Raw genomic sequence first — 13,125 nt, 5'->3', positions numbered from 1 at the left:
TAAGAATTGTCCCTTGATGATTTGAGATTCGTGTTTTTCGAGTAATTTGATGTTGTTGCCATTTGATGAGTTCGACATAATTCTGGGTATGGACTAGTCGATTTTGCATGATGTTGTTGTAAACTGCAAAAGAAAGACTAATGATTTAAGGCCCCAAACTGATGAGATTATTCGGATTAAATCTAATGATCTGAATGGTTTACTAGTTGTGATTTCTTCGATGTTAGCTCAAAAATATGTGAGAAAGGATGCGAAGCTTATTTTAACTATGTGCTTGATAGTAAAGTGGCTGAAAGAAAGATTGAATCAGTACTACTTGTGTATGAGTATCCGAATGTGTTTCCTTAAGAATTACTGGGTTTGACTCCTATTCGAGAAGTTGAGCTTGGTATTGAATTAGTACCGGAGATGGCTTCGATATCGATAGCTCCGTACAGAATGGCACATAATGAATTAAAAAAATTAAAAGCTCAGTTGCAAGAGTTGACAAATAGAGGTTTCGTGCGACCGAGTTTCTCTCCCTGAGGTGCACCAATGTTATTTGTGGAAAAGAAAGACGGCACTATGATAATGTGTATCGATAACAGACAGCTCAATAAGGTGACTATAAAGAATAAGTATCCGTTGTCACGAATTGACGATCTGTTCGATCAATTGAAAGGGGCTACATTATTTTCAAAGATAGATTTGAGATCAGGATACTATCAGTTGTGAGTTAAAGACTCTGATGTGACAAAGACTACTTTCCGAATGAGGTACGGACACTATGAATTTCTGGTTATGCCTTTCAAACATACTAATGCACCTACTGTTTTCATGGATTTAATGAATCGGATCTTCAAAAATATTTGGATTGGTTTGTGGTTGTGTTCATAGATGACATTTTAATCTACTCCCGTGATGAAACTAAGCATGCCGAACATCTAAGACTTGTGTTACAGATTTTGTGAGATAAACAGTTGTATGCAAAGTTCAGTAAATGTGAGTTCTGGATATGGCGAAGTCAGTTTTCTGGGCCATGTTGTATCAACATCAGGTATTCTGGTTGATCCGAGTAAAATTTCAGCCATACTTGATTGGAAACCTCCGAGAAATGTTTCTGAAGTCCAAAGTTTTCTGGGACTTGTTAGTCATTATAGACGATATGTCAAAGCTTTCTCTATGATTGCAGCCCCGATGGCGAAGTTATTGTAGAAAGATGTTAAGTTTGAGTCAGTAGAAAAGTGCCAGAAAAGTTTTGATCAGTTGAAAGCCCTTTTGATCGAAGCTCCAGTGTTAGTTCAGCCAGAATTGGGTAAAGAATTTATTACCTATAGTGATGCATCTTTAAATGGTTTGGGATGTGTTTTAATGTAGGAAGACAAAGTTATAGCTTATGCCTCGAGACAGTTAAAGTTGCATGAAAAGAACTATTTGACACATGACCTGGAATTGGCAGCTATCGTGTTTGCATTGAAGATATGGCGTCACTACCTGTTTGGTGAGAAATGTCATGTTATTCTGATCACAAAAGCCTAAAATATTTGATGACTCAGAAAGATCTGAATTTAAGACAATGCCAATGGTTAGAGTTACTAAAAGATTATGAGCTTGTGATTGACTACCATCCGGGAAAGGCTAATGTTGTTGCTGATGCTCTAAGCCAAAAATCACTATTTGCTTTGCGTGTAATGAATACACATATAGCTATGTTTGATGATGGTTCGACAAAAGTTGAATTAAATGCAAGATTATTATTTGTTCAACAAATCTGTGATGCTCAGAAAGTTGATGATGATTTGATAGCAAAACGAGCTCAATGTGATTCAGATGTTGATTCAGAGTTCAGAGTTGATGCTGAAGGTTGTTTGAGGTTCAAAAATAGAAGATGAGTCCCTATAAATTCAGAATTGATTCAGATTATTTTGAACGAAGCTCATAACAGTCAGTTATCAGTTCACCCGAGTAGTATGAAGATGTACAATGATCTGAAACAGCTTTACTGGTGGCATGGATGAAACGAGACATTTCTGACTTTGTTTCAAAATGTTTGGTCTGTTAGCAAGTAAAAGCTGATCATCAAGTACCTTCTGGGTTGCTTCATCCGATTATGATACCTGGGTGGAAGTGGGATAGAGTCATGATGGATTTTGTATCCAGTTTATCGTTGACACCGAGCAAGAAAGATGCAATCTGGGTTATTGTGGATAGATTGACTAAATCGGCTCACTTTGTTCCGGTTCGTACATATTATTCGCTTGATAAGTTTACTGAGTTATATGTCTCTCAGATTGTGAGATTACAAGGGGTGCCTATTTCTATTGTTTCACGGTTTTGGAAGAAAGTGCAAGATGCATTAGGTACTAAATTACATTTTAACACTGCTTTCCATCTGTAAAAAGATGGTCAGTCCGAACGAATCATTCAGATACTTGAGCATATGTTGAGATGTTGCATTCTCGAGTTTCAAGGTACGTGGGAACGATACTTATCACTGATCGAATTTGCATATAATAACAGCTTCCAACTGAGTATCAAAATGGCACCTAACGAGGCTTTGTACGGTCGTAAATTTCATACACCATTGTATTGGACCGAGCTCAGTGAAAATAAGATACACAGGGTCGATTTGATTAGAGAGACTGAACAGAAAGTGAAAGTAATCCGTAAAAGTTTAAAAATATCATCAGAACGTCAGAAATCGTATGCGGACTTGAAACGAAAAGATATAGAGTTTCAGATTGTAGATAAAGTATTTTTGAAAGCTTCACCATGGAAGATAATACTCAGGTTCGGTCGTAAAGGCAAAGTAAGTTCTAGATTTATTGGGTTGTATGAGATTATAGAGCGTATCGGGCCGGTTGCTTATAAACTATTATTGCCACCTAAGCTAGAAAAGATCCACAATGTATTCCATGTTTCGATGCTTTGTAGATATCGATCTGATCCTTCACATGTGATTAGTCCATCAGAGATTGAGATTAAGTCTGATATGACATATGAAGAAGAACTGATTCGGATTCTGGCTCGTGAAGTTAAAGAATTGCGAAATAAGAAATTTTGTTAGTTAAAGTATTATGGCATAAACACGGAGTTGAGGAAGCAACGTGGGAGCCAGAAGATGCAATGAAAGAGCATTATCCAAACCTATTCACAGGTAAGATTTTCGGGGACGAAAATCACTAAGGGGGAGAGTTGTAACAGTCCGATTTAGACCCTAGTCAAAACGGTGGTTTTGAGACCATGAATTTGAGTCAAAAAAATATTTTGAAATTATTTTTTGTGTTTATTATGTGTGAATTTGTGTGTGTGATATTGTCGTGATTTAATTTTGTCATTTGGGTGTCCGATTAAATAAAAGGACTTAATCGCGTAAAATGCAAAATTTGTATGCTAATTGTTGATGTTTTTAATTGCTTTGTTCTTTTAATGTGGGGTATTTATAATGTAATTACACCCTTGAAATATTTTATAGACACATTCGACCATTAGTTAGTGAAATATGAATAACTTTATTAAGGTTATAATTGTAAAATGTGTTATATTTATGAAATAATAAAACATAAAAAAATTAAAACAAGCTTTTATAATGCTTGTTCTTGTCGAAACATAAATAAGAATGAAAAGAAAAAAATAAAGCTAGGGTTCGGCCTTGTTGAAGCTTGATTCAAGGTGAGTTCTACTTTGGTTTTTTATAATCGTTGCTAAGTTATCTACAAGACCCATGCTTGAATTTTTTATTTTGGTGAATATTTTGAGTTATGTCATTGTTGAAAGCTTGTGATTTTTTTTGTTTGATAATGAAATATGAAAGATATGTTTTGGGTTAACATGTTTTGTATTGGAATTTTTGATGATTTTGAGTAATTAGGACTAAATTGCAAAAATAATAAATTGAGGGACTAAAATATGAAATAAATGAAATATATGGACTTGTATGAATACTAGGAATATTCGGCCTAACATGGGTGTTGTAACACCCCAAATCTGGCCCAGAAGTTAGGCCCAAATCTGGCGTGTCACATTAAAGTGTTTTTTGAAAACCATGTTTTCATCAAAAACCCTTATTATTTGAAACGTAGTACATTGAAAACTTATTAATTTTATTCCCAAAATTCCTTTTTGGGTTGCAGAAGCTAATTTTGAAAGTAACCGATTTATGAAAACGTGATGTTTAAAAGCTAAGTTGCAAAAACATAGTGTTTTGAAAACAGTTGTTGCTTTGGAAAACCGCGATCTACTTCTAACAATTATAAAACATAGTAGATAAAATCCCAAAGTTTAAAATAAAAACCAGAATTAAGAGAGCCCTTATTACAACCCAAATATAAAAAAAACGCAACAGTAAATAAACAAATCTGAAAACATAAGCAGTGTGTGGCCATCTCTGAGTCCCTCGCAGCACTGATCTATCTATCGTTGGGGATTACCTGCACAGTTAATAAACGGGGTGAGTTTACGAAAACTCAGTGTGTAATCCCCTAGCATCCAAACAGTCAGTCAAAAATAGAATTTAGAACCATTCTGGGCTTGAGCCCTATCTAGTAATGGTACAGTCCAATTGAGAATATATGTGGGCCAAAGCCCGATTCATTAACATTTGGGTCTTAACCCATCACAGTCTCAATTGGGCCTAGCCCATCTCAGAATAAATATCAGTTGGGCCTAGCCCATATCAGAACCAATATCAGTTGGGCCTAGCCCATTTCAATATCAAACCCATATGAATAATGCATGATAACCCATCCAACCCCGCACTTGCCTCTATCCAACCCTGCACTACCTATGGGGAAAAAATCACCCACGCCATCCCTACACTTACAGTGTTAGCACCGGTTGCAGCACTAACTAGAGTCGCAGCAAAGCCGCTAATATCAGAATATGTGGCACAACCACCAAAACGATTTCTTCCTCCATAATAATATCCCAATCCTAAGCAGTATGTCATGTATGCAGAATGTCATGCACAAAATCAGTCATACAAATCACAGACAAATCAGTCATTTACCCTCGAGGGGCAAAACAATCATTTTACCCTTTTGGGGTATTTTGGTTATTTTATAAATTTTGGGGTCCCAGTACAAATTACGACCTCAAACATGGTCAGCCGTCGCCTTAAGCGACTCAAGTAACCTAGATGGTCAAAAGGGTAAAAATGGGCCCAAGGCCCATTACTCGGCCCAAAGTGGGCCCACACACTCGTGTGGCCCATTTAACCCAATTTCAATCACGGCTATGCAAACACCATAGCCCAGTTCAAAATTTTTCACTTACTGCAGATTATATCCATGTGGGGCCCAAGAGCCTGTTGGGCCCACATGGCCCATTTCGGCCCATTGAGGCCCAGAACAGCCCCAGTACACGAGAACGCTCGTGGTGGCCTCTATATTCTATCGCTCCTGATTTGTGGGGATGGTTTACCACACGAGTAATCACACGCTCGTGAGGCCTTAAATGCCGAAGTTTTGACTTTTCTACTTTTGTCGATTAATGGTTGAGGTAATGTGATTACACACCTTAAACAAAGTTGCGCAAATAGTCCTCGAGTCCAAAGCCTACACTCCACCAAAAATACTCCATTAGCCACAGCAATAGGATTAACATACCCTTTCTACTCTTATCAAAATTACTACACCAACACTTGCCTTATTTGCAAGAGTGAGATTAACCCTAAATGAGCTGTTGACAAAGGTTGAATACCACTCCTTGACTGAACTGCATACAATTGAACTCCATTAACCTATATCGATATCGATCACATATAGATTGAACCAATATAATCACTTACCTAAAATGTGAAACCGATTGTGAAAATAAAGCAGTTGCCCGTATTCCCAAAGTGAGAATCCAAAAGATAGAGGAAAGGTTCTGTACCCACACGCTCCTAGCCATAAACGGCAGTAAGAAGATATAAGAGAGATTACTACACCACGAAAAGAAAAGAACAGAGAGGGAGACAAGCACCTACCGATTGCCCAAAATCAGTTGCAAAAGCCGAAAGCAGAGGTAGGGAAAAAGAGTTATGCCGCCACTGTCACAGTACCAAAAGGTGAAAAGATTATAAGAGGAAAGAAGAGAAAAGAAGAAGTATTCGATAAAAGATCAAAAGAAGGGAAGGATGATAAGAGAAGTGGTTAACAGAAGAAAAGAGGTGTAGAAAGCAAAGAGAGACAAGTTATTCGGTCACCAACAAACTAGAAGAGAGAGGGGAAGATGGAGAAGTACGCCAAAGATGAAACCAATAGTTAAAACCCGAAAGTGCAAAAAGTGACAGAAGTAACTGGTAAAGCCGAATAAGCAAAATGTCAAAACCCAAAAGAAATCCCCTCCCCAACACCATTCGGCCACAAGAAAAATTATAGCTCTTGAGTACCCTTAGTCGAATTTGTCATACACAAACCTCCCCACAAATTTCCTTAATTTTCTCCACAAATCCCTCCTTAACTTAGCCCAGCTTCCTCTAATTCAAATTCAATTCATCAACCATGACCAGTTCAAACTTCACCCTTTTACCAAGTCTACAACAACCTCAAGAGAGTTTCAATCTAATTCAACCACTTACCATCCCCATGTAGCAAAATAATTGTGTTTTGCTTGCAAAGGGATTTAAACCCAAGCCCCCTTCAATAGCTCAACACGCCAGTTGCCTCCTTGCCAAAAGCTCTTTTGTGTCACAAAATATCCTCAATTAATTATAAGGTCTTAAGGCCAAAGTCCAGGTTCCTTTAAAAGAAAAACCAAAATAAATTGCAAGAGCCAAGACTTGAACCCAGACTTCCTTGCAAACTTAATTACGCCACAACCACTAGACCACATGCTCCCTTGTGTCATTTATTTAACATAATAATTTAAAAGGCCTACTTCCAAGCGTCTAGGGCTTTATTCACTTAAAACCAAAATTTTTGCTAAAGCCCAAGTTTGAACCCAAGATTTCTCTAACACTTCTCAGAGCCATTAAACAACAAAGTAGACATTTAATTGTGTCATTCACTTGCACAACTACATTCCAATTCCTCCGATACACAAAGCCATTTCTTCTAGGGCCAAATTCGGGGCGTTACAGGTGTAGTGAAATTTTGCATATTTTGTGTTTTGTGCAATAGGGACTAAATTGTAAAAAGTGTAAAATATGAGGGCAAAATGGTAATTTACCCATTTATGTGTTTTTAGGCTAAATTGAATGAAAATATGTTTGAATGAGTTTAATTTGAATATGTTTAGATCAAGAACCAAAGAAATCAGATTTGGATAGGGAGAAAACTAAAGTTGTCGACTAGTCGTCCCGCTCCATTTTACATCGTCTGAGGTAAGTTTATAAGCAAATAAACATTGTTTATTTTAATTGTATGTGAGCTATATATGCTGAAATGGAATATGTGAATATATATATGTAATAGCCGAATGTTTATAAGCTTGGAAACTATGTTTATGAATTCGTTTCGACCGAGTTACAACGTCCGAAAGCCCCGTATAAACCTTAGGAATAACTAGGATACATAAGTCATGACATAGGATTTTGATATGTGATGTTCGAGTAAGACCATGGCATCGATATATGTGTGCAAGTAAGACCAAGTTTTATACGTTGGCATCGATATGTGGCTCCGATATATATGTGCGTGTAAGACCCTGTCTGGGACAGTGGCATCGATATGTGATTACATGTTAGACCACGTCTGGGACGTTGGCATTGTACAATATGTGTGATTATCGAGTGCCCTATCCAATTCCTATTGGTTCATCGGGCAACAATAAGTGTGACCGAATGTGTAAATTGAGCTAAAATGATTAGGTATGAATCAGTTTATTTCCTACTTCAAATAAGGTAAGTAAGTTACTTGATATTTGTTGTAAGTGTTGTATGAAGTAAAGGAAGAATGTATGCGAACATGGTAAATGTATTCAGCTTTGAGAATAAGTGATATGAAAATTATGGAATTGATTCTTGAATATGTGTATATATGACCATGAATATTCGGCCACATAAGTAGTATATGTACATGATGTTATTATGATTATTGAGCTTGTGCATATGGGTGTATGTATATTTGGTTATATAATGAAATTTTGGTTTTGAAAGTTGAATGATAATTTGTTATTTTAATTATATGAGCATTCGGCCTAGGTAGCATTTGTGTATGAAAATGTATTATTTATGAAATTTGTAAGTTTGAGACTAATTGTGGTAATGATAATATAATTTGGTTTAGTTTATTTGAGTTGATTATATCATTGGGTTGTTTATTTGCTTATGACTTACTAAGTTATGTTAGCTTATTGTATGTGTTTGTGTCTGCCTCTATTTTATAGATTTGGAGTCAAGTTATGAGCTCAAGGATTGTCAGCAAAGTCTATCGCACTATTGACTGTCTTTGATCTCTTTATAAGTGAATTTTTGAATCTATGGCATATAAAGGCTAGATTATACCTTTGGAATGTTGCATTTTGGTTTATGTATAATTTAAGCCATGCGAAAATGGCTAAATTTTCTATGTTGAGTTCGGTTGTTTTTGGTTATGGTTTAAGTTCATTTTTTGTTATAATATTATGTGCTATGGATGAATGGTATATGTGATATGAGTTTTGTGCATTGAAGTTGATTGGTGATTTGGATGTGATTTGAGTGATTCGGCCATGGTATACATATAGGTATAAATTAAGTTTGTTATGTTACTCTTGGTTAAAATGATTCGGTTATGAATTGTAAAAATAGTAGTAGTTTAATTTGGTTGAGAAGTATATTCAGTGAGATGTGGATTTAGGTAATGAAAATGTTGATTGATGATTTGGCTTTTGCACTTATGTATCTAAGTATATGATGTATCGGTTTGATACATGTAAGTATATAAATATGATGTTGAATATATGAATTTGGTTTAAGTGAATAAACATGGTTGTTCGATGTGCTTTGGTTGAGGTTTATTGTTGACTTATATTTTAATATATGACATATATAGATGAACATTTGGTAAAGTTGATAATATTATATGTATATGCTAACGGATAAAGTACCATGCAAATTATTTAAATTATTTTAAAATGAGCTTGTAAGAAAAGAAGATATAAATTGTTTGATTTCGACTAGGTATTCGAATATTATTGAAATGTTTTTAATATGATTTGTACATTATATTATGATTAATAAAATCATGCTTATTATTTTAATTGAACTTATGCTTTATGTATATGAATATGACTTGTATAAATGTGTGGTTGTTCAGAAATGTCTTTTTGTTTGATAATGCCTCGTGAGCCTAATCTGGCGATGGATACGGGTTAGGGGTGTTACATTTTATTGGTATCAGAGCTACGATTTAGTCGATTTTAGGACTAACTTAGTGCGTGTGGGTCTAACTATACATGGCATATTAGATACTGTGATAGTGTGATGAGTTCTGACATTTGAAAATGTGTTTTCATATAGTAAATGGATCCTGACAGAGCTATAGCTGATGATGTCGAGACTGTAGTGCCTCCTCCCGCGCAAGGGACAGCGCCGGTTGATTCTCGACCGACTTCGAGTATCCAAGAGGGAGAGGCTAAGCAAGCCTTTTACCAAATGATGAATGACTAGTTTACTCAGTATATCCGGACTAATCCGGCTGCACAACAACCTCCACCCCCGACTAATCCATCTTCGATACTTGCAATACCTCAAGTGAGTGATCCGTTGAGATTGCTTAAGCCTTCTGTTGATAAAATTAAAAAAAAACATGGGGATGAAGAGTTCAAAGCTACTGATGATGATGATGCTGAGTGAGCTGAATTCTGGCTTGATAATACTATCTGTATGTTCGATGAGCTATCTTGTACTCCGGATGAATGTTTGTAATGTGCCATATCTTTGCTTTGAGACACTGTATATCATTGGTGGAATACACTAGTATCGGTGGTTCTGAAAGAACGGGTGACCTAGGAGTTCTTTCAGACTAAGTTCTATAAGAAATATATCAGCCAGAGATTTATCAACCAGAAGCGCAAATAATTTCTAGAGTTGAAACAGAGTCGGATGACCGTTACAGAGTATGAGCGAAAATTTGTGAGACTCAGTCGGTATGCCTGAAAGTGTGTTCTGATCGAAGCCATAATGTGTAAAAGATTTGAAGATGGGCTAAATGAAGACATTAAACTACTAGTTGGCATACTTGAGATAAAAGAGTTCGTAGTACATGTTGAGCGGGCCTGCAAAGCTGAAGAGCTTGAGAAAGAGAAAAGAAAAGTTGACTTTAAAGCTAGGGATTCAGGTAAGAGATCATTGAGTAAGTCATTTCAGTCAACAACAAAGAAGTTTCGAGATGATTTTAGTCATTTTAAAGCTGCTTCGGGTTATTCTAGACGAGATCAGAATAGACCACTTGTGAGCTCGAAAGCTACTTCAGTAGCTGGTATGGGTAATGTCACATCAAATCAACCTGAGTGCAAACATTGCAGTAAACGACTTCCCAGTAGTTGCAGATTTCATGATCGGACCTGTTTTAAATGTGGATCGATGGATCATTACATTTGTGAATGCCTAGAGTTAGCTGAAGAAAATCCAGTACAGAATACGAGATCGGGTAACACTGCAGCTCGGGGTAGACCACCCAGAAATATGGGTAATGTGAGTAGCAATCAGAGAGGGACTAAAGATACAGTAGTTAGATCCGAGGCTCATGCACCTGCTAGAGCCTATGCTATTCGCGCACGCGAAGAGGCCTCATCCCCAGATGTTATTACTAGTACATTCACTCTCTATGATACTAATGTAATTGCATTGATTGATACTGGTTCGACTCATTCTTATGTGTGTGAGACTTTAGTATCCAGTAAGACTCTACCTATTGAGCCTACTGAGTTTGTGATTAGAGTGTCAAACCCTTTAGGCTGAGTTATGGTTGATAAAGTGTGCAAGAATTGTCCCTTGATGATTCGAGATTCATGCTTTTCGGCTGATTTGATGTTGTTGCCATTTGATGAGTTTGACATAATTCTGGGTATAGACTGGTTGACTTTGCATGATGCTGTTGTAAACTGCAAAAGAAAGACTATTGATTTACAGTGTCAGAATGATGAGATTATTCGAATTGAATCTAATGATCTGAATGGTTTACCAACTATGATTTCTTCGATGTTAGCTCAGAAATATGTGAGGAAAGGTTGCGAAGCTTATTTTGCCTATGTTCTTGATAGTAAAGTGGCTGAAAGAAAGATTGAATCAGTACCAGTTGTGTACGAGTATCCGGATCTGTTTCCTAAAGAATTATTGGGTTTGCCACCTATTCGAGAAGTTGAGTTTGGTATTGAATTAGTGCAGGGACGACTCCGATATCAATAGCTCCATATAGAATGGCACCTACTGAATTAAAAGAATTAAAAGTTCAGTTGCAAGAGTTGACAGATAGAGGTTTCGCGCGTTCTCTCCCTAGGGTGCACCAGTGTTACTTGTGAAAAATAAAGATGAAACTATGATAATGTGTATCGACTACAGACAGCTCAATAAGGTGACTATAAAGAATAAGTATCCGTTGCCACGAATTGGTGATCTGTTTGATCAATTGAAAGGGGCTACAGTATTTTCAAAGATAGATTTGAGATTAGGTTACTATCAGTTGCGAGTTAAAGACTCTGATGTGCCAAAGACTGCTTTCTGAACGAGGTAAGGACACTATGAGTTTCTAGTTATGCCTTTCAGACTTACTAATGCACCTGTTGTTTTCATGGATTTAATGAATCAGATCTTCAGACAGTATTTGGATCGATTTATGGTTGTGTTCATAGATGACATTTAAATCTACTCCCATGATGAAACTAAGCATGCCGAACATCTAAGACTTGTGTTACAGACTTTGTGAGATTAACAGTTGTATGCAAAGTTCAGTAAATGTGAGGTCTGGTTATGCGAAGTTAGTTTTCTTGGCCATGTTGTATGTGACAGCCCGAATTTGGGGCTAGTCAGAATAGTGACCTCAGGACCACAAACCTAGAGTTGAATAAATTATTTTATTATTAAATTGATGTTATGGCATGTTTATAAGAGTGCATGAAAAATTGGATGGATTAATTTTTAGCATTTATGAACCCAATTGAATTTTAGCATTTATGAACCCAATTGTGAAAAAAGACTAAATTGCATAAAGTGCAATAGCCTTGAATTGATAGATAAAGATGTTAAATAGTTAGAGAACCAAAATTAGAGGGTCTTTAAAAGGCAAATAGACCCTTGGAAGAAGGCAAGCTGGCCATAGAGTCAAAGAGGAGACAAATTTGTCAAAATTAGGTGAGTTGGTGACCAATTTTGACTAGATTAAAAATAAAATTAAGGGAAATGATATCATATTTTTTTTATCTTCTTCTCCACCAAATTTTTAGAAAAATTAAGGGTTTGAAAGCTTGAAATTTTTCAGCAACTTGAAGCACTCACAAGTAAGTGATTTTAATGAGTTTCTTGAAGATTTTTACATTTTTGGACCCCTTGAAGCATGAGCTTTCAAATGAGGGTACTATTTTGCAAAATGGTTGAAAGTCTAGTGTTTTTCCATGAGAGCATCTAGGGTGTTTTCTGAAATATTATGGAAGAATATGAGTCTTGGGTGTGATATAAACAACTTTTGTGAAAGGTGTTAGCATGAAAACATCTAAAGGGACCATTTTGTATAAGTTGTAAACTAGATGAAAAATGTGTGAAAAAGTAGGATTTTGGAGTTTCTATAAGAGGAAAAAGGGTTTGGATAGGCTTAAGATGCAAAGAAATTCGATAAAAATCGATTTTCAAGCCTAGAGGTAAAATGGTCATTTTACCAAAGAAGTGAATTTTTGATTGCCTAATTTTATTTAGTGACTAAATAAGTGTATTTTGCTATTATAGATCAAGAATTACCGAATCTGAACCTAGACCAGGGGAAAGCCAAGCAAATCGACTAAATCGACTAGTTACTATATTTTGTGATTCGAGGTAAGTTGTATGTAAATAATACAACTACATTGTTAATGTATGTGTTGAATTGTACTTGAATTTAATATAGCATGAATTACTTGATTGTGGAATTGAGAAAGCATGATGATAATAGAGATAGTAGAGTTTCCGTTTAAGCCTAGGAAATAAATCAGATATTCATGCCATGACATATGGGTTAATGTGAGCTAGTGTAAGACATGTCTGGGACATGC

This window comes from Gossypium hirsutum, chromosome A08 (genome assembly GCF_007990345.1).
Source record: "Gossypium hirsutum isolate 1008001.06 chromosome A08, Gossypium_hirsutum_v2.1, whole genome shotgun sequence".
NCBI lineage: Eukaryota > Viridiplantae > Streptophyta > Magnoliopsida > Malvales > Malvaceae > Gossypium > Gossypium hirsutum.
This window is presented reverse-complemented; position numbering follows the sequence as displayed.